The sequence below is a fragment of the Anomaloglossus baeobatrachus genome, chromosome 3 (assembly GCF_048569485.1).
Source record: "Anomaloglossus baeobatrachus isolate aAnoBae1 chromosome 3, aAnoBae1.hap1, whole genome shotgun sequence".
Classification (NCBI taxonomy): Eukaryota; Metazoa; Chordata; class Amphibia; order Anura; family Aromobatidae; genus Anomaloglossus; species Anomaloglossus baeobatrachus.
This window is the reverse complement of record NC_134355.1, coordinates 697,017,859-697,041,583: the sequence shown is the minus strand read 5'-3', so window position 1 is coordinate 697,041,583 and position 23,725 is coordinate 697,017,859. Positions and strand designations below refer to the sequence as shown.

At 54.8% G+C, this 23,725-nt stretch overlaps 3 non-coding genes across 3 annotated transcripts; 1 reads left to right on the top strand and 2 right to left on the bottom strand.

Moving 5' to 3' along the window:
* Window positions 1–7,595: 7,595 nt before the first annotated feature.
* TRNAY-GUA (transfer RNA tyrosine (anticodon GUA)) lies at window positions 7,596–7,681 on the top strand. Its single transcript is given in 2 exon segments — window positions 7,596–7,632; window positions 7,646–7,681. It is a non-coding gene; the product is annotated as a tRNA-Tyr (tRNA).
* A 12,449-nt stretch (window positions 7,682–20,130) lies between these two features.
* Window positions 20,131–20,212, bottom strand: TRNAS-AGA (transfer RNA serine (anticodon AGA)). Its single transcript has one exon. It is a non-coding gene; the product is annotated as a tRNA-Ser (tRNA).
* Window positions 20,213–20,456: 244 nt separating this feature from the next.
* On the bottom strand, window positions 20,457–20,529 carry TRNAA-AGC (transfer RNA alanine (anticodon AGC)). The gene has a single exon. It is a non-coding gene; the product is annotated as a tRNA-Ala (tRNA).
* Between the last annotated feature and the right edge of the window lie 3,196 nt (window positions 20,530–23,725).

Here is a 23,725-nt window from a genome sequence, read left to right as displayed (position 1 = left end):
CATCCTGCTCGATGTGTGCCGCCCCCGCGTCAGCAGCCGGGCTGCTCGGATCCGGATCCACAGTGGCTTGAGGGATCTCCGGACCCGGGGGTCGGAGTCGTGCGGCAACTCGGAATAAAGGGTGGGTATTTACAGGGGGGTGTTAAGTTTGAAGTTTGTGACGCAACCCGTGGTGTGTGGTAAGGTGGAGTACCACCGCTGCAGTTGGGAGTACCTGGTGGTGTGGGCAGCCAGGTATTTATCCCCTCCACGGGTAGAAGGGGTGCCCCAGGACTCGATGTGGGTGACGGGGAGGTGCCGTTGGGACGGTAAGGGTCACTTTTGTACTCACTATGTCTAATAACGCTGACACCAACAACTGTGGTAAACCAAAGTTCTTGACACCGCTGCCGCTGGGAGGTAGCACACCTGGATCCCGTGCCCGTAGGTGTTGCCTGTTAGTCTGTGACCTTTACCTTGGCACCTAGTTTCTCTGGTTGGTCTCTTGAGTATAAAACTGGTCGGGTCCCGCTCACCAGTGTGGCTAACTGGGTGAGCTTGCTCTCAGGGTTCACGCTTCGGATTTTCTGGACTGTGTAGTGGGAAAGTCCTATCCCGCTCATTAAGCTAGTACCCCGATTTTGGAGTGGGTGGAGAACAGACCTTGAAGACTCCGTCCTCGTCGGGTAAATTGCCAGGACGCCTGAAGCCACTTTCTGACCTAGGGTCCACGTACCCCGTCGGGCCCTGGCCCCTGCCCGGTGATGGCACAAGGCCGCCGGCTGTCCTCCTCGACAGTCCGTGCCCCTTGTCATGATCCCCTGCGACCGGGGTCCAGCTCCTACCAGGCCCAAACCAACGTCTGCCACCTATTAACTCAAGGAGCCCAACTCCTGACCTCTCCTCTTGAGAGTCACTGCTCAACTCACTTGTGACCTCTCCTATTGAGAGTCACTGCTTAACTGACTGTCTCCTGACACTCCTGACCTCCCCTTAATCAACCCCCCAGTGGGTGACCCTATTCCCTTCAGGCCATCCACTGGTGTGTCTGGTGGGTGTGGCGCAGAGTGTTCCAAGGATTTTGATTAGCTTGTTCTTGGTAACACCAAAGGTCAGGGACCCGTAACCAAGGAGGATTGGATATCATGCAGAAGGGCAGATTGCACAATATCCTGTGACGACCTGATAGGCCAGGGTGTCACAGGTGTCTTTCACCTTTTCCTTCTATTTCCCTCCTTCCTTTCTTCTTTTATCCCTTTGTTCATCCTGCTTGGTGTCTTTTCCTTTTACCTCTTTTTTCTCTTCCTTTCTTTCTTCTTTTATCCCTCTGTTCCTCCTGCTCTGTGTCTTTCCCTTTTTCCCTTCTTCCTTTCTTCTTTTCTCCCTCTGTTCTTCCTGCTCGGTGTCTTTCCCTTTTTCCTCCTTCCTTTCTTCAATTCTCCCTCTGTTCCTCCTCCTCGGTGTCTTTCAATTTTTCGCTCCTTCTTTTCTTCTTTTCTCCCTCTGTTCATCCTGCTTGGTGTCTTTCCCTTTTTCCCTCTTTCTTTTCTTCTTTTCTCCCTCTGTTCATCCTCCTCGGTGTCTTTCCCTTTTTCTCTCCTTCCTTTCTTCTTTTCTCCCTCTGTTCATCCTCCTCGGTGTCTTTCACTTTTTGCCTCCTTCTTTTCTCCATCTGTTCATCCTGCTCAGTGTCTTTCCCTTTTTCCCTCTTTCTTTTCTTCTTTTATCCCTCTGTTCATCCTGCTTGGTGTCTTTCCCTTTTTCCCTCTTTCTTTTCTTCTTTTATCCCTCTGTTCATCCTCCTCGGTGTCTTTCCCTTTTTCTCTCCTTTCTTTCTTCTTTTCTCCCTCTGTTCATCTTCCTCGGTGTCTTTCACTTTTTGCCTCCTTCTTTTCTCCATCTGTTCATCCTGCTCAGTGTCTTTCCCTTTTTCCCTTCTTTCTTCCTTCTTTTATCCCTCTGTTCGTCCTGCTTGGTATTTTTCCCTTCCAAGTGTTTTTTTTTACAGCTGATTTTGAGCTCAGTCCAAGGTTCTGACTGACTATGAGATAGAGATATAGGAGAAATTCTTCCCCGGGAGCTGAGGCTGGTGATGTGCAGAGGACAATGTCCGTGTCCTCCGATGCTCCGTACTGAATGCTGGTTCATGTTAAAGGAAAAAAAGCATTTTTCCTTTAACATGAAATCGATGACAGTTCACTATACCACCAACGTTCACATGAGCTCCTGCAGCCTCTGGTAGAGCTGCGCGGTCCGGATCTCCACCCACGCCGCGGTTCTGCTGGACCAGATCTCTCCTCCTGGGACGATGCAGCACAGTGTATCAGTCATTGGGCAGCAGTATGATGTCGGCGCTCGCTGTCTATAACAGGCACTGTCCGTGGCCACTTTGGTGACTGGGAGTGAGCAGCTGCAGACAGGAAATTTCTCTTCCTTTTCATTTTTCCCCTCAGGTTTTACTCTTTAATTGACCAATACATGATATTTCTGTGCAGACTGAATATTTCCTGCTCTGCCCCCGATTACTCCAGACTTCTGTGTGACGCCCTGGGCAAGCCAGGGGTCACAGGTCACAACACCACACGCACCCCACATTCCCTGCAGGAACACCAAGGTCAAAACACAAATCCTTGTTGCCTTCCTCCAGGGGCTGATGTCCACACCAGGGGGTGGGCCAGGTGGTTGGCTCCACCCACCGAGGAGTTCACAGCCCTGGAGGCGGGAAAACCAGGCAGTTCAGTTGAGTTTGAGAGTTTGAAGTGTGAGGAGTAAACAGTGGAGTTGTAGTGAGAGAAGGAAGAAGTGAAAAGAGAAAAGTGACAGCAAGAAGCCTGTAGTTGGTCCGGGTGTGTGCCCCGGACTGAGACAGCAAGGTTGGCAGACGGCGGTGACCGTCTGCAGGAGAGATTGCTCGGAGGTTGCCGAAAGGACCGTGGACGGGTGGTGACCCGGCGGTACCGGAGCGGTATACAAAGAACAGTCAGCACCAGGGCAGGGGCCTTTCGGATCCCGGCAAGGCTAGGAGTCGCCATAATTTGCCAAATCCGTCAGTGAAGGGGACTACTGGGTCTCCCAACAACCAAGTCCCGATTGAAGGCAACAGTCCGACTGTTAAGGGGAGACACCGCCACCGCCAAGGCACCAGTTTCCCAGGGCCAGCGCCTGCGGGCAAGAGAGGGGCTCCTCCGGCTCATATCCAGGTTGGGGAGCGGGTTACCGGTGGGAATCCATCACTACCAAAGGACTACACATAGGTACAGGGAAGAGACCGTCACCGCTAACTGCAGGGAACATCAGCACCGTAGCCGTCCGAGGGACCCGTCCAACCAGCCGCTTGTTTACCGAGAACTTTGTCATTATCCTTTGGCTGAGTGAGTACCTCCGTGCCGTGCGGCACAGAGCTGCCCCTGCGCCCCTGCACCTCCACAGGCCCCATAACCCGCCTGTCCACCATCCCAACCCCATCACTGGGCCCCAGGACCACCAAACCCCCTACCCACGGAGGGGAAAATCAACAACTGGCTGCTCCATACCACCACTCCCGGGATCCCCAGACAGAGCAGCGGTGGTGTCCACACAATCACCACAACCGTGGGTGGCGTCACGGACAATAAACTATCCCAACAACCAAACCCCTTTCACTCACGGGCGAGGAGCGCCGCTCGAGTCCCCGGGATCCGGCCCATCGCTCGAGCCACCGAGCAGCAGCAGGCCGCAGCAGCAGCGGCAGCCGGACCCGAGCAGTGGGAGAGCGCAGCGTCCCCTCCTCCGCCCGAGACAACTTGGCGTCACGAACAGGATCTTACCGCTCTGCCGTTGGGTAGAGGTGCGCCTTGTGACCGCCGGAGGTGTCCGGCCGGAAAATTTCAGAAGCCGCCATCTTTGGCGCAAAGAGTTCCCGCTCGAGCGTCTTCTCGAGTAGCAGAGGCGCGAAGGCCAAAACCCCGCCCCAATAGAGGAGGGGCCAGCAAGACGCTAAGGGGGACACGGATGGACGAAATGGCAGCTGGCTGCATGTGAACGCAGCTATAAAAGCAGGGACGCCAGGACCCTGCAACCATCTTGTTCCTGGGAGAGACCGCCAGCAACATGTGGATGCCGTCTAGAAGCACCGTAGCCCCCGCGCCGGGAACCGCGGCGTGGGTGGAGATCCGGACCGCGCAGCTCTACCAGAGGCTGCAGGTCAAGATGCAGCTCCTCATGGAGGAGTGGGAGACTGACATGGCTGATGTCATAGCGGCCGTGCGGAGACGTGAGGAGGAAGCTGAGGAAGGGAGGGTGAGTGACCCACGCCCCGATGCCCTTGAAGGGCCGGTCATCGCGGCTGCGGGACCCGGTCCAGACCCTCTCCCCCTGCTACCTCCCTCGCCACCCGTCCCGGAAGCCGTGACCCCGCCACTAGGCCCGCTGCCACCGCAACTGGTAGCTATACCCAGCATGCCCGCCCAGCGGGCCGACCTGCAGCCGGAGCCAGTAGCCGCCCGGAGGTGTTGCCGTGGAAGGCCCCGAAGCCCGAACTGGAGGCGTCCCCCGAGAGGTCCCCCGAGCCAGAGCCGACAGCCTGCTCCGTGCCGAAGGCCCAGCAGCGGAAAGCCCCTGTGCCCATCCCCTACACCTCGGCTGAGGTTGCGCCGGGTTGCCGCTGCAAGGCGGCGCCCAAGGCCAAGACGCCGCGGGACCTGCCGCCCAGATCCCTAACAGTGGGCAGCGTCCAAAATGTCCCGCGGGGCCCGACCCGTGCGCCGGATCTCGCAGCAGCGCCGTACTGGGACAGGGAACCGGTACCGCTGGGCCTGGAAATCGGTGAGAGGGAAAGAAAGAAGGCAGAGTTGGTGGCCCGTGCAATCCGGGAAAAAGAGAACCTCCGTCAGGCGACTTTCCGTGTCCGGGGCCCGCTGTACGAGGGACAGGTGAGGCGGTTTGATGTCCGCCGGGGCTATGGATTTATTTATGAACCGGGCCTGGAGGCCGAAGTGTTTATAGCCCGGCGGGATGTGAATGCTCACCTGCCCGAAGAGCACCCCGGTCGTAACCTGATGCCGGGCGACATAGTTCAGTACACCCGGCACTGTGGAGAGAGGGGGTGGTTTGCCCTAGATGCGAAATAGAGGGGCAGCCAGGAGGCCCGTGTGAGTGCTGCATCCCCTCCCTCAGGTGAAGCCGAAGACTCTGAGTAGGGCAGCGTAACCCTGTTGTCCAGTCCCCATTGGGACCAGAAAGTCTGTTTGTGTTTGCAAGTTGTTGAAAATGAAAATGATAAGTAAATGGAACCGAACAGTTACCTGATTGTCCTACCGTGATTTGGAAAACCGGCCGTTGCCGGCACCGTTGTCCCCGTGGGGACCGTTTTCAAATTGTTTGCATGAGGAACTGCTCATGGACAAGCCCGTGAACTTGCAGGGCAACCACAGACGTTAGTGGCTTGTAAATAAGTTGAGTTACCGTTACCGTTTCCGCAATTGCCGCCTCCGGAGAGGCAGGTTGGAGGGAGGGCCCGCAGTAGAGCCGGCTGGGGCCCAGCCACCACAGGAACCGGTGGCTACCCTCTGGAGGGGAAGGACAGATCCCGCTCAGGTAACTTGGTGCAGGACTGGGGTCAAGGGGTGCTGCCTGTTTTCTAGGGGCAGCATCAGGGCCAGGTTGCTTGGGTGGGAGAGAGCGGAGACCGTAACCGTTAACCGTTAAAACCGTAACGTTTAAGAAATGTGCCTCCCGCTGTGGGATGATGTTAGTATACCTGTATATGTGTTACCGTTTTTTATCTTTTCAGAAAAACAAAAGGAAAATAAAACCAGTGTTGGACGGGCAGCCCGAGGACGGTCTGCGTTTTGCTAAGGGGGAATGTGACGCCCTGGGCAAGCCATGGGTCACAGGTCACAACACCACACGCACCCCACATTCCCTGCAGGAACACCAAGGTCAAAACACAAATCCTTGTTGCCTTCCTCCAGGAGCTGATGTCCACACCAGGGGGTGGGCCAGGTGGTTGGCTCCACCCACCGAGGAGTTCACAGCCCTGGAGGCGGGAAAACCAGGCAGTTCAGTTGAGTTTGAGAGTTTGAAGTGTGAGGAGTAAACAGTGGAGTTGTAGTGAGAGAAGGAAGAAGTGAAAAGAGAAAAGTGACATCAAGAAGCCTGAAGTTGGTCCGGGTGTGTGCCCCGGACTGAGACAGCAAGGTTGGCAGACGGCGGTGACCGTCTGCAGGAGAGATTGCTCGGAGGTTGCCGAAAGGACCGTGGACGGGTGGTGACCCGGCGGTACCGGAGCGGTATACAAAGAACAGTCAGCACCAGGGCAGGGGCCTTTCGGATCCCGGCAAGGCTAGGAGTCGCCATAATTTGCCAAATCCGTCAGTGAAGGGGACCACTGGGTCTCCCAACAACCAAGTCCCGATTGAAGGCAACAGTCCGACCGTTAAGGGGAGACACCGCCACCGCCAAGGCACCAGTTTCCCAGGGCCAGCGCCTGCGGGCAAGAGAGGGGCTCCTCCGGCTCATATCCAGGTCGGGGAGCGGGTTACCGGTGGGAATCCATCGCTACCAAAGGACTACACATAGTTGCAGGGAAGAGACCGTCACCGCTAACTGTAGGGAACATCAGCACCGAAGCCGTCCGAGGGACCCGTCCAACCAGCCGCTTGTTTACCGAGAACTTTGTCATTATCCTTTGGCTGAGTGAGTACCTCCGTGCCGTGCGGCACAGCTCTGCCCCTGCGCCCCTGCACCTCCACAGGCCCCATAACTCGCCCGTCCACCATCCCAACCCCATCACTGGGCCCCAGGACCACCAAACCCCCTACCCACAGAGGGGCAAATCAACAACTGGCTGCTCCATACCACCACTCCCGGGATCCCCAGACAGAGCAGCGGTGGTGTCCACACAATCACCACAACCGTGGGTGGCGTCATGGACAATAAACTACCCCAACAACTAAACCCCTTTTACTCACGGGCGAGGAACACCGCTCGAGTCCCCGGGATCCGGCCCATCGCTCGAGCCACCGAGCAGCAGCAGGCCGCAGCAGCCGGACCCGAGCAGTGGGAGAGCGCAGCATCCCCTCCTCCGCCCGCGACATCTGCCCTTCCCTCGGTGGCTGGATATCGGCCTCAGGGCAGATCTTAACTGACTACCATGTTTTCTCTCATCAGAGCTTGGAAGTTCACATAATTTCAGGGGTTTAGTCACATTTTGAGGATTCTCGGTGGGACTGAGAATTGTGGAGTTTCCTGCCAAGGACCTAAAATATCAGAGTTTTGTTCCACGAGACACTTAGTTCTCACTTTTGCCTTGAGATGTGGCTTCCATCACTGGGGAAAAGCATCATCTCCACATTGTCCTGTATGGTGGGAGAAGCTGATGATGTAGAAGGTTTAGATCCCATTCTTTATTCATGGCCGTGTTCTTAGGCAAAAATAAAGGGGTTTCATCCGAGGAAATAACAGCAGGAAGCACCGGGACCGGACGGCAGAGAAGCTGAAAAATCAGCCACGTGAGGCCGGGATTAGCTGGATATACAATTCAGTTAGCGGCCTAGTCACCCGTCAACAGTGTGAGGTAAACCATTAACCTGGACAGTCAGCCAGGTGACACCAGCAGAGTAGTCATCACTCAGGATCCTTCGATAGCTCAGCTGGTAGAGCGGAGGACTGTAGGTGGAACACAGACATCCTTAGGTCACTGGTTCGATTCCAGTTCGAAGGACTATTTATTCTTAGAATTATATAATTATCTTCAGATTGAAGAAACCACATTACTGACGAGGTCACAATATTCATTTTCCTAAACAATATCACCTGACGAGGAGCTTCTATAAGGGTAATTACATCTCCTCTCTTACTACAGGTAGGCGGCAGATATAGCAGATTATTATTATTATTATTATTATTTATTTATAGAGCACCATTAATTCCATGGTGCTGTACATGAGAAGGGGGTTACATACAAAATACGTATACAAGTTACAGTAGACAGACTAGTACAGAGGGAAGAGGGCCCTACCCTTGCGGGCTTACATTCTATAGGATTATGGGGAGGAGACAATAGGTGGGGTGTAGGTCAGGCGGCGGCTCCGCACGGTGGTCGGGCGGCAGCTCCGCACGGTGGTCGGGCGGCAGCTCCGCACGGTGGTCGGGCGGCAGCTCCGCACGGTGGTCGGGCGGCAGCGAGTTCATTGTAGATTGTAGGCATTTCTGAACAGATGAGTTTTCAGGTTCCGTTTGAAGTTTGCAAGGGTAGGGGATAGTCTGACGTGTTGAGGCAGCGAGTTCCAGGAGACTGGGGATGCTCGGGAGAAGTCTTGGAGTCGGTTGCGTGAGGAGCGAATGAGAGAGGAGGAGAGGAGGAGATCTTGGGAGGACCGGAGGTGACGTGTTGGAGTGTAGTGGGAGAGTAGTTCGGAGATGTACGGAGGGGAAAGATTATGCACAGCTTTGTAGGTCAGTGTTAGAAGTTTGAATTGGATACGGTGGAAGATTGGAAGCCAGTGGAGGGACATGCAGAGGGGAGAAGCGGGGTGGTATTGAGGAGAGAGGTGGATAAGTCGGGCAGCAGAGTTAAGGATGGACTGGAGAGGGGCGAGCGTGTTGGCAGGGAGGCCACAGAGGAGGATGTTACAGTAGTCGAGGCGGGAGATTATGAGGGCATGCACTAGCATTTAGTAGATTATCTGAACACAAGGTTCTCCTCCTCATTTTTTTCCTCCTCCTCTTCCTCCTCCTCCAATCTCTTTCTTTCCTTCTTCCCTTCTTCACATTCTCCAAAAACTACATTTGTCTTTTCCCCTCTTTGTCCTCGACTCATTATTGTGATTTTTTGTCTTTAGTCTGTTTGATTTCATTTCCACGTTATTCATAGTCTCATTTGCTCCTTTCTTGAAATCTGTTTTATCTGTTTTCCTGGCTTCTTTTATATTCACCATAATAATAATAAAAATCTTTATTTCTATAGCGCCAACATATTCCACAGCGCTTTACAATTCAGGAGGGTCATATACAAACAAGTAACAGTGTAACATGAAATCCCGTTCTGAACGTGGTTTGATGTTTCTTGTTGACTTTGACTTGGGAATTAAAAAAATAAATTGCCAAAACTTGTCAGAAATGATCTCCCCTCGAGTCATTTTATGTAAGTCTGTAAATTTTTATGCGATTTTGTCAACATGTTGGAGAAAACTTTGACTCTTAGGCCTAAAAGACACGGCATGAAAATCGGAGCGAGTGTAATGTGATAAAACATCATATTCCACTCGGACCAATACTAGCCTGTGTGTCAGCGCACAAGAGCGATTATTTTCTCAGCCCTAATCAGACCGAGAAAACAGTTGCAGCATGCTGCCGGTGTAATACAATCCTTGTTTCTCTCGCACCCATTCAAGTCTATGGGGCGAGAGAAAAATCGCACCGTACTTGCAGTACACCGGTGTACCGCGAGTGCAGGGCGAGAAAGGCAATAGCCAGCTACGGAGGAGAGAGGCAGAGAAATCCCTCCCCTCCTCAGAGCCAGCCCTCCCCTCCTCAGTGTCAGCCCGCCCCCCACAGCTGAGGTCCGATCGCATGATCGGACCTCAGTCGCAGTGACACTTGCATGTCACTCGACTCTTGCTGTGCTGCCAGCGTGAGCCGAATGTCATGCGTGGATCACAGTAGATCCCCGTGTGGCCCAGGCCTTAGCTCTAAAATGTCACAGAGGAGCCGAGCACCAAGACTGTCCATCCATCACTATTCACTAAAGAGCTGAGCACCAAGACTGTCCATCCATTACTAATTGCAGAAGAGCCGAGCACCAAGACTGTCCGTTCATTACTAACCACAGAAGAGCTGAGCACCGAGACTGTCCATCCATTACTAATCACTGAAGAGTCGAGCACCGAGACTGTCCGTCCATCACTAATCACTGAAGACCTGAACACCGAGACTGTCCATCCATTACTATTCACAGAAGAGCTGAGCACCGAGACTGTCCAACCATCACTAATCACAGAAGAGCCGACCACCGAGACTCTCCGTCCATTACTAATCACAGAGGAGCCGAGCACCGAGACTGTCCATCCATTACTAATCACCGAGGAGCCGAGCACCAAGACTGTCTATCCATTACTAATTGCAGAAGAGCCGAGCACCAAGACTGTCCGTTCATTACTAACCACAGAAGAGCTGAGCACCGAGACTGTCCATCCATTACTAATCACTGAAGAGTCGAGCACCGAGACTGTCCGTCCATCACTAATCACTGAAGACCTGAACACCGAGACTGTCCATCCATTACTATTCACAGAAGAGCTGAGCACCGAGACTGTCCATCCATCACTAATCACAGAAGAGCCGACCACCGAGACTCTCCGTCCATTACTAATCACAGAGGAGCCGAGCACCGAGACTGTCCATCCATTACTAATCACCGAGGAGCCGAGCAACAAGACTGTCCATCCATTACTAATTGCAGAAGAGCCGAGCACCAAGACTGTCCGTTCATTACTAACCACAGAAGAGCTGAGCACCGAGACTGTCCATCCATTACTAATCACTGAAGAGTCGAGCACCGAGACTGTCCGTCCATCACTAATCACTGAAGACCTGAACACCGAGACTGTCCATCCATTACTATTCACAGAAGAGCTGAGCACCGAGACTGTCCATCCATCACTAATCACAGAAGAGCCGACCACCGAGACTCTCCGTCCATTACTAATCACAGAGGAGCCGAGCACCGAGACTGTCCATCCATTACTAATCACCGAGGAGCCGAGCAACAAGACTGTCCGTCCATTACTAATTACAGAAGAGCCGAGCACCGAGATTGTCCATCCATTACTAATCACCGAGGAGCCGAGCAACAAGACTGTCCATCCATCACTATTCACTAAAGAGCTGAGCACCAACACTGTCCGTCCATTACTAACCACAGAAGAGCTGAGCACCGAGACTGTCCATCCATTACTAATCACTGAAGAGCTGAGCACCGAGACTGTCTGTCCATCACTAATCACTGAAGACCCGAACACCGAGACTGTCCATCCATTACTATTCACAGAAGAGCTGAGCACCGAGACTGTCCATCCACCACTAATCACAGAAGAGCCGACCACCGAGACTGTCCATCCATTACTAATCACTGAGGAGCCGAGCAACAAGACTGTCCATCCATTACTAATTGCAGAAGAGCCGAGCACCAAGACTGTCCGTCCATTACTAACCACAGATGAGCTGAGCACCGAGACTGTACATCCATTACTAATCACTGAAGAGCCAAACACCAAGACTGTCCATCCATTACTATTCACAGAAGAGCTGAGCACCGAGACTGTCCGTCCATAACTAATCACAGAGGAGCCGATCACCGAGACTGTCCGTCCATAACTAATCACAGAGGAGCCGATCACCGAGACTGTCCGTCCATAACTAATCACAGAGGAGCCGATCACCGAGACTGTCCGTCCATTAGTAATCACAGAGGAGCCGAGCACCGAGACTGTCCGTCCATTACTAATTACAGAAGAGCCGAGCACCGAGACTGTCCATCCATTACTAATCACTGAAGAGCCGAGCACCGAGACTGTACGTCTATTAGTAATCACAGAGGAGCCGATCACCGAGACTGTCCGTCCATTACTAATTACAGAGGAGCCGAGCACCGAGACTGTTGGTCCATAACTAATCACAGAGGAGCCGATCACCGAGACTGTCCATCCATCACTAATCACAGAAGAGCCAAGCACCAAGACTGTTCATCCATTACTAATTGCAGAAGAGCCGAGCACCAAGACTGTCCGTCCATTACTAACCACATATGAGCTGAGCATCGAGACTGTCCATCCATTACTAATCACTGAAGAGCCGAACACCGAGACTGTCCATCCATTACTATTCACAGAAGAGCTGAGCACCGAGACTGTCCGTCCATAACTAATCACAGAGGAGCCGATCACCGAGACTGTCCGTCCATTACTAATCACAGAAGAGCCGAGCACCGAGACTGTCCGTCTATTAGTAATCACAGAGGAGCCGAGCACCAAGACTGTCCGTCCATTACTAATTACAGAAGAGCCGAGCACCGAGACTGTCCATCCATTACTAATCACTGAAGAGTCGAGCACCGAGACTGTCCATCCATTACTAATCACTGAAGAGCCGAACACCGAGACTGTCCATCTGTGACGCCCTGGGCAAGCCAGGGGTCAAAGGTCATCACACCACCACACCCTACACCCCAGTTAGGAACACCCAGGCTACCAAAATCCTTGTTGCCTTCCTCCAGGGGCTGATGTTCACACCAGGGGGTGGGCCAGGCGGTTGGCTCTGCCCACCGAGGAGTTCACAGCCCTGGAGGCGGGAGGAACCAGGCAGATAGAGTTTGGAGGAGGAAGTGGAAGGAGTGGAAGTAGAAGCCAGACTAGAGTCTGAGGAGGAGTTCAGTTAGGGAAGTGAAGGAGTAAACAGAAGAGTCAAGTGAGGGAAGTGAAAGTAGTAGTGAAGCTAAAGAGAGAAGCTGAAGTGACAGTAGTAAAGCCTGAAGTTGGTCCGGCTGTGTGCCCGGACAGTGACAGCAAGGTCAGCAGACGGCGGTGATAGTCCGCAGGGGTGACTGCTCGGAGGTTGCTGGAAGGACCGCGGACGGGTAGTGGCCCGGCGGTCTGGAGCAGTATACGAAGAACAGTCAGCACCAGGGCAGGGGCCTCTCGGATCCCGGCAAGGCTAGGAGTCGCCATAATTTGCCAAATCCGTCAGTGAAGGGGACGTCTGTCTCCAAACAACCAAGTCGCGATTGAAGGCAACAGTCCAACCGTAACAGAGAGACACCGCCACCGCCAGGGCACCAGTTTCTCAGGGCCAGCGCCTGCGGGCAAAGTAGGGCTCCTCCGGCCCATATCCAAGCCGGGGAGCGGGTTACCGGTGGGAACCCATCGCTACCAACACAGAAACATTAGGTGCAGGAAAAGGGACATCACCGTCACCTACTGGGGAAAAGCAAGTGCAGCCGTCCGTGGGAACCGTCTTTCCAGCCGTGTGTTTTACCGAAAAACTGTGTCAACGTCTCAGGGTGAGTGAGTACCACAGTGCCGCAAGGCACAGCGCTGCCCCCGCGTCCCTGCGCCCACCAAGCCCTGCATCACCCACCTCATCACTGGGCCCCGGGATCACCAACCCCTACCCACGGAGGGGCAACACAACAACTGGCTGCTCCATACCATCCTTCCCGGGATCCCCATACAGAGCAGCGGTGGTGTCAACAAATCACCACAACCGTGGGTGGCGTCACGGACAATAACCAATCCCTACACCCAAAATCCCCTTTCACTCACGGGCGAGGAGCGCCGCTAGAGTCCCCGGGATCCGGCCCATCGCTCGAGCCACCGAGCAGCAGCAGGCCGCAGCAGCCGCGGCAGCCGGACCCGAGCAGCAGTGGGAGAGCGCGGCATCCCCTCCTCCGCCCGCGACAACTTGGCGTCACGAACAGGATCTTACCGCTCTGCTGTTGGGTAGAGGTGCGCCTTGTAACCGCCGGAGGTATCCGGCTGAAAAATTTCAGAAGTCGCCATCTTTGGCGCGAAAAGTTCTCGCTCGAGTGTCTTCTCGAGTAGCAGAGGCGCGAAGGCCAAAACCCCGCCCCGATAGAGGAGGGGCCGAAAAGAAGCTAAGGGGGACGCGATGGCGGCTGGCTGCATGTGAGAGCAGCTATAAAAGCAGGGACGCCAGGACTCTGCAGACATCTTGTTCCTGGGAAAAGCCGCCAGCAGCATGTGGATGCCGTCCCGCAACACCGTAGCCCCCGCGCCTGGAACTGTGGCGTGGGTGGAGATCCGGACCGCGCAGCTCTACCAACGGCTGCAGGTTAAGATGCAGCTCCTCATGGAGGAGTGGGAGACCGACATGGCGGGCGTTATAGCAGCCGTGCGGAGACGCGAGGAGGAAGCGGAGAAAGGGAGGGTGAGTGACCCACGCCCCGATGCCTTTGAAGGGTCGGTCATCGCGGCTGCGGGACCCGGTCCAAGCCCTCTTCCCCCGCTGCCTCCCTCGCCACCCGTCTCGGAGGCCGTGACCCCGCCACTAGGCCTGCTACCACCGCAACTGGTAGCACTACCCAGCATGCCCGCCCAGGCGAGCCGACCTGCAGCCGGAGCCTGTAGTCGACCGGAGGTGCTGCCTTGGAAGGCTCCAAAAACCGCACCGGAGGTGTCTCCAGAGGAAATCCCCGAGCCGGAGCTGATGGACCGTTCCGAGCCGGAGGCCCAGCTGCGGAAAGCCCCTGTACCCATCCCCCACACCTCGGCTGAGGTAGCGCCGGGTTGTCGCTGCAAGGTGGCGCCTAAGGCCAAGACGCCGCGGGACTTGTCGCCCAGATCTCTGACAGTGGGCAACGTCCAGAATGTCCCGTCGGGCCCGACCCGTGCGCCGGAGCTCGCAGCAGCGCCGTATTGGGACAGGGAGCCGCTACCGCTGGGCCTGGAGATCGGTGAGAGAGAGAGGAAGAAGGCGGAGGTGGTGGCCCGAGCCATTAGAGAAAAAGAAAGCCTCCATCAAGCAACATTCCGGGTCCGGGGCCCACTTTACGAAGGGCAGGTGAGGCGGTTTGATGTACGCCAGGGCTATGGGTTTATATACGAACCGGGCCTGGAGGCCGAAGTGTTTATAGCCCGGCGGGATGTGAATGCCCACTTGCCCGAGGAGCACCCCGGCCGTAATCTGATGCCGGGTGACATTGTGCAGTATACCCGGCACTGTGGAGAGAGGGGGTGGTTCGCCCTAGATGCCAAACTGAGGGGCAGCCAGGAGAGCCGAGTGAGTTCTGCACCCCCTCCCTCGGATGAAGCTAAATATCTGGAGTAAGGGCAGCAGAGCACCGTTGTCCAGTCCCCGTTGGGACCACCACTGAGTTGTGTTTGTTTGGAAAAAGTTGCAAATGATAAAAGAAGATAAAACCGAGAAGTAATCTGATTGTCTAACTGTGATTGAGGAAACCGGCCGTTACCGGCACCGTTGTCCCCGTGGGGACCGTTTAAAAAGTTTGCATGGAGGACTTTCCATGGACAAGCCCGTGAACTTGCAGGGCAACCACAAACGTTAGTGGCTTGTAAATAAGTTGTTTACCGTTACCGTTTCCGCAGTGCCGCCTCCGGAGAGGCAGGTTGGAGGGAGGGCCCTCAGCAGAGCAGGCTGGGGCCCAGCCACCACAGGAACCGGTGGCTACCCTCTGGAGGGGAAGGACAGATCCCGCTCGGGTAACTTGTGCTGGACTTGGGTCAAGGGGTGCTGCCTGGGTTTTAGGGGCAGCATCAGGGCCAGGTTGTTTGGGTGGGAGAGAGCGGAGACCGTAACCGTAAACCGTTTTGCAACTTTTAAGAAATGTGCCTCCCGTTGTGGGATGATGTGATGCTTTAAATGTTACCGTTTACCTTTTACATATTTTACAGAAAATAAAACCGGTGTTGGACGGGCAGCCCGCGGACGGTCTGCATTTTGCTAAGGGGGAATGTGACGCCCTGGGCAAGCCAGGGGTCACAGGTCATCACACCACCACACCCTACACCCCAGTTAGGAACACCCAGGCTACCAAAATCCTTGTTGCCTTCCTCCAGGGGCTGATGTTCACACCAGGGGGTGGGCCAGGCGGTTGGCTCCGCCCACCGAGGAGTTCACAGCCCTGGAGGCGGGAGGAACCAGGCAGATAGAGTTTGGAGGAGGAAGTGGAAGGAGTGGAAGTAGAAGCCAGACTAGAGTCTGAGGAGGAGTTCAGTTAGGGAAGTGAAGGAGTAAACAGAAGAGTCAAGTGAGGGAAGTGAAAGTAGTAGTGAAGCTAAAGAGAGAAGCTGAAGTGACAGTAGTAAAGCCTGAAGTTGGTCCGGCTGTATGCCCGGACAGTGACAGCAAGGTCAGCAGACGGTGGTGATAGTCCGCAGGGGTGACTGCTCGGAGGTTGCTGGAAGGACCGCGGACGGGTAGTGGCCCGGCGGTCTGGAGCAGTATACGAAGAACAGTCAGCACCAGGGCAAGGGCCTCTCGGATCCCGGCAAGGCTAGAAGTCGCCATAATTTGCCAAATCCGTCAGTGAAGGGGACGTCTGTCTCCAAACAACCAAGTCCCGATTGAAGGCAACAGTCCAACCGTAACAGAGAGACACCGCCACCGCCAGGGCACCAGTTTCTCAGGGCCAGCGCCTGCGGGCAAGGTAGGGCTCCTCCGGCCCATATCCAAGCCGGGGAGCGGGTTACCGGTGGGAACCCATCGCTACCAACACAGAAACATTAGGTGCAGGAAAAGGGACATCACCGTCACCTACTGGGGAAAAGCAAGTGCAGCCGTCCGTGGGAACCGTTTTTCCAGCCGTGTGTTTTACCGAAAAACTGTGTCAACGTCTCAGGCTGAGTGAGTGCCACAGTGCCGCAAGGCACAGCGCTGCCCCCGCGTCCCTGCGCCCACCAAGCCCTGCATCACCCACCTCATCACTGGGCCCCGGGATCACCAACCCCTACCTACGGAGGGGCAACACAACAACTGGCTGCTCCATACCATCCTTCCCGGGATCCCCATACAGAGCAGCGGTGATGTCAACAAATCACCACAACCGTGGGTGGCGTCACGGACAATAACCAATCCCTACACCCAAAATGCCGTTTCACTCACGGGCGAGGAGCGTCGCTAGAGTCCCCGGGATCCGGCCCATCGCTCGAGCCACCGAGCAGCAGCAGGCCGCAGCAGCCGCGGCAGCCGGACCCGAGCAGCAGTGGGAGAGCGCGGCGTCCCCTCCTCCGCCCGCGACACATCCATCACTAATCACAGAAGAGTCAAGCACCAAGACTGTCCGTCTATTACTAATGTGGCGCCCTGGACTAGCCAGGTCGTCACAGGTACTACAGCACACACCCCCGCCCTGAGACAGGCACATCAGCCAGACACAAAATCCTTGTTGCCTCCCTCCAGGGGCTGATATCCACACCAGGTGGGGTGGAGCCAGGCGGTTGGCCCCACCCTCTGAGGAGTTCACAGTCCTGGAGGCGGGAAAAGGAGGTCAGTCAGTTAGGGAAGTACAAGAAAGAAGAGTGACGAGGTAGTAGAGGAGCAAACTGACCGTGTCCGGGTGTGTGGCCCGGGCACTAAGAGCAAGGTTGGCAGACAGTGGTGGCCGTCTGCAGGAGAGGCAGATCAACGTGGAACCGTAGGACCGGGGACGGGCGGTGACCCGCCGGTACCGAACCGGGGAGTGAAGTGAAGCCAGCACACACAGGCAGGGTCTACGGACCCCGACCAGGCTTGGAATCGCCATTAGAGGTCAAATCCGTCAGTGACCGGAACCCCAGGGGTTTCCTAACAGCTAAGACCCGATTGAAGGCAACCGTCTGACCAGCAAAAGGAAATACAGCTACCGCCACAGCTAGAGTTCCAAGGGGCAGAGTCTGCGGGCAAAAGGGCTCCTCCGGCACATACACATGCTGGGGAGCGGGTTACCGGTGGGAATCCACCGGGACCGAACATACACAAAGGTGCAGGGAAAGGCAGCCACCACTAACCGTTCAGGAGAAGCCACAGCAGCCGGCTGCGGGACCCGTCCATCCAGCCGTTTGGTTTACCAGAGACTTTGCGTACCTTTGTGGCTGAGTGAGTACTACCGTGCCGTCTGGCACCACGCTGCGCAGTCCAAGCGACCCGTCACCCATCTAACCCTGCCTCCCTGTCATCTCACCGGGCCCCGGGACCACCAACCCCTACCCACGGAGGGGGAAAACAACATCCCAGCTTCTCCCTGCCATCGCTCCCGGGATCCCCGTCACCAGCAGCGGTGGTGCCCAATCTCACCACAACCCGTGGGTGGCGTCACGGACCAAATCCCCAAACCAAACTACCCCCTTTCACTCACGGGCGAGTCCCCGGATCCGGCCCACCGCTCGAGCAGCGCCGGACCCGAGCGTTAGCGAGCGCAGTGCAGCGGCGTCCTTCCCCGCCCGCGACACTAATCACAGAGGAGCCGAGCACCAAGACTGTCCATCCATTACTAATCACAGAAGTGCTGAGCACCGAGACTGTCCATCCATTACTAATCACAGAAGAGCCGAGCACCGAGACTGTCCATCCATTACTAATCACAGAAGAGCTGAGCACCGAGACTGTCCATCCATTACTTATCACAGAAGAGCTGAGCACCGAGACTGTCCATCCATTACTAATCACAGAAGAGCCGAGCACCGAGACTGTCCATCCATTACTAATCACAGAAGAGCCGAGCACCGAGACTGTCCATCCATTACTAATCACAGAAGAGCTGAGCACCGAAACTGTCCATCCATTACTAATCACCGAGGAGCCGAGCACTGAGACTGTTCGTCCATTGCTAATCATGAGGAGTAGAGCAAAGAGACTGTCTTGGAGGACGGTCAATAGATCGAGTCTAATAACCAGTCTGGGACCGAAAGCACAGCGGGGAATTAGACCCTAGGTCGGGGAGTAGCTTCAGGCAACCTAGCAATTAACCTGAGGACGATAGTGACTTATGGACTGTCTCCACGAAGCTCAGAGATCAGGGCCACTAGCGCAACAAGGGGGATAGGGCTTTCCAACCCACGCAGCCCACAGAAATCCCAAGCGTGATCCCTTGAGAGCACAGCTCCACTACAAACAGCTTTACACCAACGGGCCACCAGAACACTTCTAATTTGTGCACGGAGGCAGACTCCAGACCAGCCGGCAGTACTATAGGGGACGAATACCCGGACGAGTTCCCCCAAGAGGGCAGCGGCACCCAGAGACTTGGTTTACCTTGTTGTCAGAGTCCGCTTTTCGTCACCGATGCTGCCTGAGTGAGTACATGGCCTTCCCCTGCCCCAGCGTCCCCAGCATCAAGAGTCCAAGGGTCTCCCCCTACCCGTGAAGGGAACGTCATCTGGCTGCCCCACTCCATCTCCCCCGGGTACTCCCGTGGGCAGCGGCGGTACTCAACCTTACCGCGAACCACGGGTGGCGTCACGAAATAAAACTCCCCTGTAAATAGCCCCCTTTTTCATTTGAGAGTGGCCGCAAGACCCCGGGTCCGGAGACCCTCGAGCCACAGCAGCAAACCCCCGGATCCGAGCGGTTCGACCGCTGCAGGGGCGGCACATGGGCATGATGTCAGCAGAGGCCCCTCCTCTTCTGATCACATGGGCGTGACATCAGCAGAGGTCCCTTAGCCCACTGGGATTTAGCCTCTACTGTACAGGCAAAGACCGTGGCCGCCCGGTGTCTGGGAGTGAGCGGCTGAAGGGAGAAGATTTCTCTTGATTTTCTATTTTTCCCTTCAGTTTTTACACTTTAATTGACCAATACTTGAAGTTTCTGTAAAAAAGGAATATTTTCTGTGCTGCCCCTGATTTCTGCAGACTTCTGCCCTTAATTATGGATAGTAATGTATAATCATCTCCAGCATTATTATACCACATTACAGACGCAGCCACAATATTAATTTTCCTACAAGATTCCTCCTCCCCCGCCCGCTCTCCTGATAATGAGCTTCTATTAGGGTGATTATGGTTCCTCTTGGATTATCCAGACCCTTCCTCTTCTCTGATCACTTTCCTCTGGTTGTATCTGACCTCAGTCAGTAGAAGCTTCAGAGATAACAGGGGAGAGATGTGTGCAGGGCAGTGTGAGACCTCTGTGTCCAGCTGCTGCACTGGAGACTGAGCCCCCCAGGGGGACAACGTGTGCAATGGCTGAAGGTAAGAGCTGAACTGCCTGTACTGTACGGACCCCCATCTATACTGTAAGTAAGGGGCTTCATGGAAAGCTGCAAGAGCCATCACCAGCCGTAACCTGTCCGTGTCTCTCTGCAGCACCGAGCCGCTGTTTATATTATTCATTAACCATCTATAATTAGGGTTATAGAAAAAGATAGTCTGCACTCCAGCATATTGGCAGAGAGCGCCCCTGAAGAATGCTCTTATTTATAGAAGACCCTGTATAAAAAAATAATTACCGTCCCTGGGTGGGCTTGAACCACCAACCTTTCAGTTAACAGCCAATTGCGCCACAGAGACTGTTTAGCCTGTCATTGAGGAAGGACAGGTATAGTGCAGCTACCACAGCCTCTTATACACACCGGGGTGCAGTCCACCTACCACAGCCTCCTATACACACCGGCCTCCAATTCTCAGATTAAATGAGATTTTTGCAGAAAAAAAAAAAAAAAACAGTCGGCAGGATTTGAACCTGCACAGGGAGACCCCAATGGTTTTCTAGTCCATCGCCTTAACCACTCGGCCACAACTACAGAAGTGAGGGCTGATTGTGGAGTCACCGGCTCATTATCTACACAATTTGCTGAATTCTGAGGGGGGAGGGGAACATCAGTGTCACCGACTCAGCGCTCAACTCCACAATGTGCCCAAAAGAGGAACGTCACCTCCTACTGTAATAGGGAGGTATCGGGTCACCTCGTACTGTAATAGGGAGGTACCGGGTCAGGTGAAAAGTAAAAAGATAATATCCCACCATTCAAAAAAAAAAAAAAATTTTGGAGAATGCGGGCATCGATCCCGCTACCTCTCGCATGCTAAGCGAGCGCTCTACCATCTGAGCTAATTCCCCTGGATGCTGATAGCTACTGTCCAGACTGAGACAAGAAAGAATAAGTAACTATGTAATAGGAATAAACTGTGGCGCCCTGGACAAGCCAGGTCGTCACAGAACTACACCAACACACCCCACACCCCGGTCAGGCACACCAAAGCCAAAACACAAAATCCTTGTTGCCTTCCTCCAGGGGCTGATGTCCACACCTGGGGGTGGGCCAGGCGGTTGGTCCCGCCCACCGAGGAGTTCACAGTCCTGAAGGCGGGAAAAGGAGAGAGTTTAGTGGAGTTGAGAGTTGGAAGTGGAAATGAGGAGAGTGAAGTGGTAAAGGAGCAGACAGAAAGCGGTCCGGGTGTGTGGCCCGGACGGTACAGCAAGGATGGCAGACGGTGGTGACCGTCTGCAGGAGAGGCCGATTGGAGTGAGCCGTAAGGGCGGTGGCCTGGCGGTACCGGACCGGTGAGCAATGAGAAGCCAGCACCATCCGGCAGGGCTTACGGACCCCGACAAGGCTAGGAGTCGCCGTTGAAATTGTCAAATCCGTTAGCGAAGGGAACCTCCTGGGTGTCCCAGCAGCCAAGTCCCGATAGAAGGCGACAGCTCAAACTGTGAAGGGAAACACAGTCACCGCTAAGGCTAAAGTTCCCAGGGCCAGAGCCTGTGGGCAAAAGGGGCTCCTTCAGCACCCATTCAAGCTGGGGAGCGGGTTACCGGTGGGAACCCATTGGAACCATACACACTACACAGGTGCAGGGAAAGGCAGTCACCATCAACCTGCCGGGAGGAGAAACACCGCAGCCGTCTGTGGGACCCATCCATCCAGCCGTGTGTTTTACCGGAGACTGTGTATTCGTTACTGGCTGAGTGAGTACCACCGTGCCGTGCGGCACAGCGCTGCCCCGCGACCCTGCACCTCACCAGGCCCCGTAACCCGCCTGCCAACCATCCCTACCTACCCCTCACCGGGCCCCGGGACAACCAACCCCCTAACCACGGAGGGGAGAAAACAACAAATCCAAGCTGCTCCCTGTCACCGCTCCCGGGATCCCCGTCCAGAGCAGCGGTGGTGTCACAACCTCACCACAACCGTGGGTGGCGTCACGGACAATATCTCTAAATCCCCAAAACCATTCCCCTTTTCACTCACGGGCGAGGAACGCCGCTCGAGTCCCCGGGATCCGGCCTACCGCTCGAGCCACCACCGAGCAGCAGTAGCAGCAGCAGCCGGACCCGAGCAGTGGGAGAGCGTAGCGTCCCCTCCTCCGCCCGCGACAACTTGGCGTCACGAACAGGATTTTACCGCTCTGCCGTCTGGTAGAGGTGCGCCTTGTGACTGCCGGAGGTGTCCGGCTGAAAAATTTGAGAAGCCGCCATTTTGGGCATGAAAAATCCCCGCTCGAGCGTCTCCTCGAGCAGTGGAGGCGCGAAAGCCGAAACCCCGCCCCTGTAGAGGAGGAGCCAGAAAAAGACTAAGGGGGACGGATGGCGTCTGGCCGCATGTAGCCCGCGGGTATAAAAGCAGGGACGCCAGGACCCTGCGGCCATCTTTCTGTTCCTGGAAGAGGCCGCCGGAACGATGTACATGCCGTCCCGCAGCACCGTAGCCCCCGCGCCTGGAACCGCGGCGTGGGTGGAGGTCCGGACCGCCCAGCTCCAACAGCGGCTGCAGGTCAAGATGCAACTCCTCTTGGAGGAGTGGGAGGCCGACATGGCGGAGGTGGTGGCGGCCGTACGGAGACGCGAGGAGTAGAGTTGAGCGCGGTTCGTGGTTCTCCAGTTCACGGCTCGAGTGATTTTGGGGGCTGTTCTAGATCGAACTAGAACTCGAGCTTTTTTCCTAAAGCTCGATAGTTCTAGATACATTCGAGAACGGTTCTAGCAGCAAAAAGACCAGCTAATTACTAGCTGGCTTTCCGCTGTAATAGTGTAAGTCACTCTGTGACTCACACTATTATGACATTTTTAGTGTATAGTGTGCGGGAACAGCGCATTCAGATCACTGCTGTATGGATAATGGCGATCGCTATTTTTTTTTTTTTCCTTGTCTTCCTTCCCTAAGCGCGCGCGTGTAGTGGGGCGGGCCAGCATGTCAGCCAATCCCAGACACACACACAGCTAAGTGGACTTTTAGCCAGAGAAGCAACGGCATGTGTGATAGGATGTCCATGTCACATGTCCCTGCATTATAAAACCGGACATTTTCCTCCAGCACGCCATTATCTGCCTTCTGCGTCCTTGGTGTCAGTCATCACTGGCGCAGCTCCTATCGCCGATACCGCTGTATACGCTCCATACACAGCGCTATACAGAATAGGGATAGCACTTTCTATCAGTCCTTTTAAGGGCTCATACCGGCAGGGTCAGAGCCATAGGTGACAGGTCCTGAAAACAGAGTTAACAGCTACACAAGATGACAGCGTCTGTGTAGCTAAGGTCAGGGATTTCCTCGCTGCATTTCCCTATTAGGAGGGATAGAAAGGCAGGCTTCCTTTCCTCTACCCAGACCCACAACCCTGCCACTGTACCCTCCTGCCCTTTGCACACTCAAACTCATGGTTACTAAGCCATTATACTAGCAAACACTGAGTGAACTTAGTGGCATCCTAAACGTGGCTGTTGGACTTCTGTATAGTCCCACTAGTGCAAAGACATTTGCAGCACGTCTGCCTGCATTGCACACTCCAACTCATTCTTACTAAGCCATTATACTAGCAATTTATGCTGCCAGTTTAAGGGCCGTAGTTGCATTGTCAGGGATATTTATTCTTTATTATTCTACTGTTAATAAAGATAGACCACCGCTGCAATCTACACCACCGCTCAATTTTTACTACCACATTTTAAGTGCACAATCTTGTCGCAATCACCATGAGTGGCAAAATGACAGATGCTGGTGGAAAGGGGAAGAGGCGTGGTGGAAAAGGAAAAAAAGGGTTTGTCCGTGGGGAAGGTGGCAAAGCTCCATTATCATCTGCTGAAGATAGACCATCTGCTCCCAAGCTACAGTGAGTACAGACCAGGAAATGGTCTGCAGTGATGCCCAGAACCTTTGTGACTCAGATTCAGGCCGTGATGATCAAGTTTCTGAGCATAATGTTGACCCTGTGTCACAAACTGTAACACCTGTGGTTATAGACAATGAGGAACATACTGATGACGATGAGACCCAGATACCAGATTGGGATGACAACTTAAATATTCGGTCAGGGCA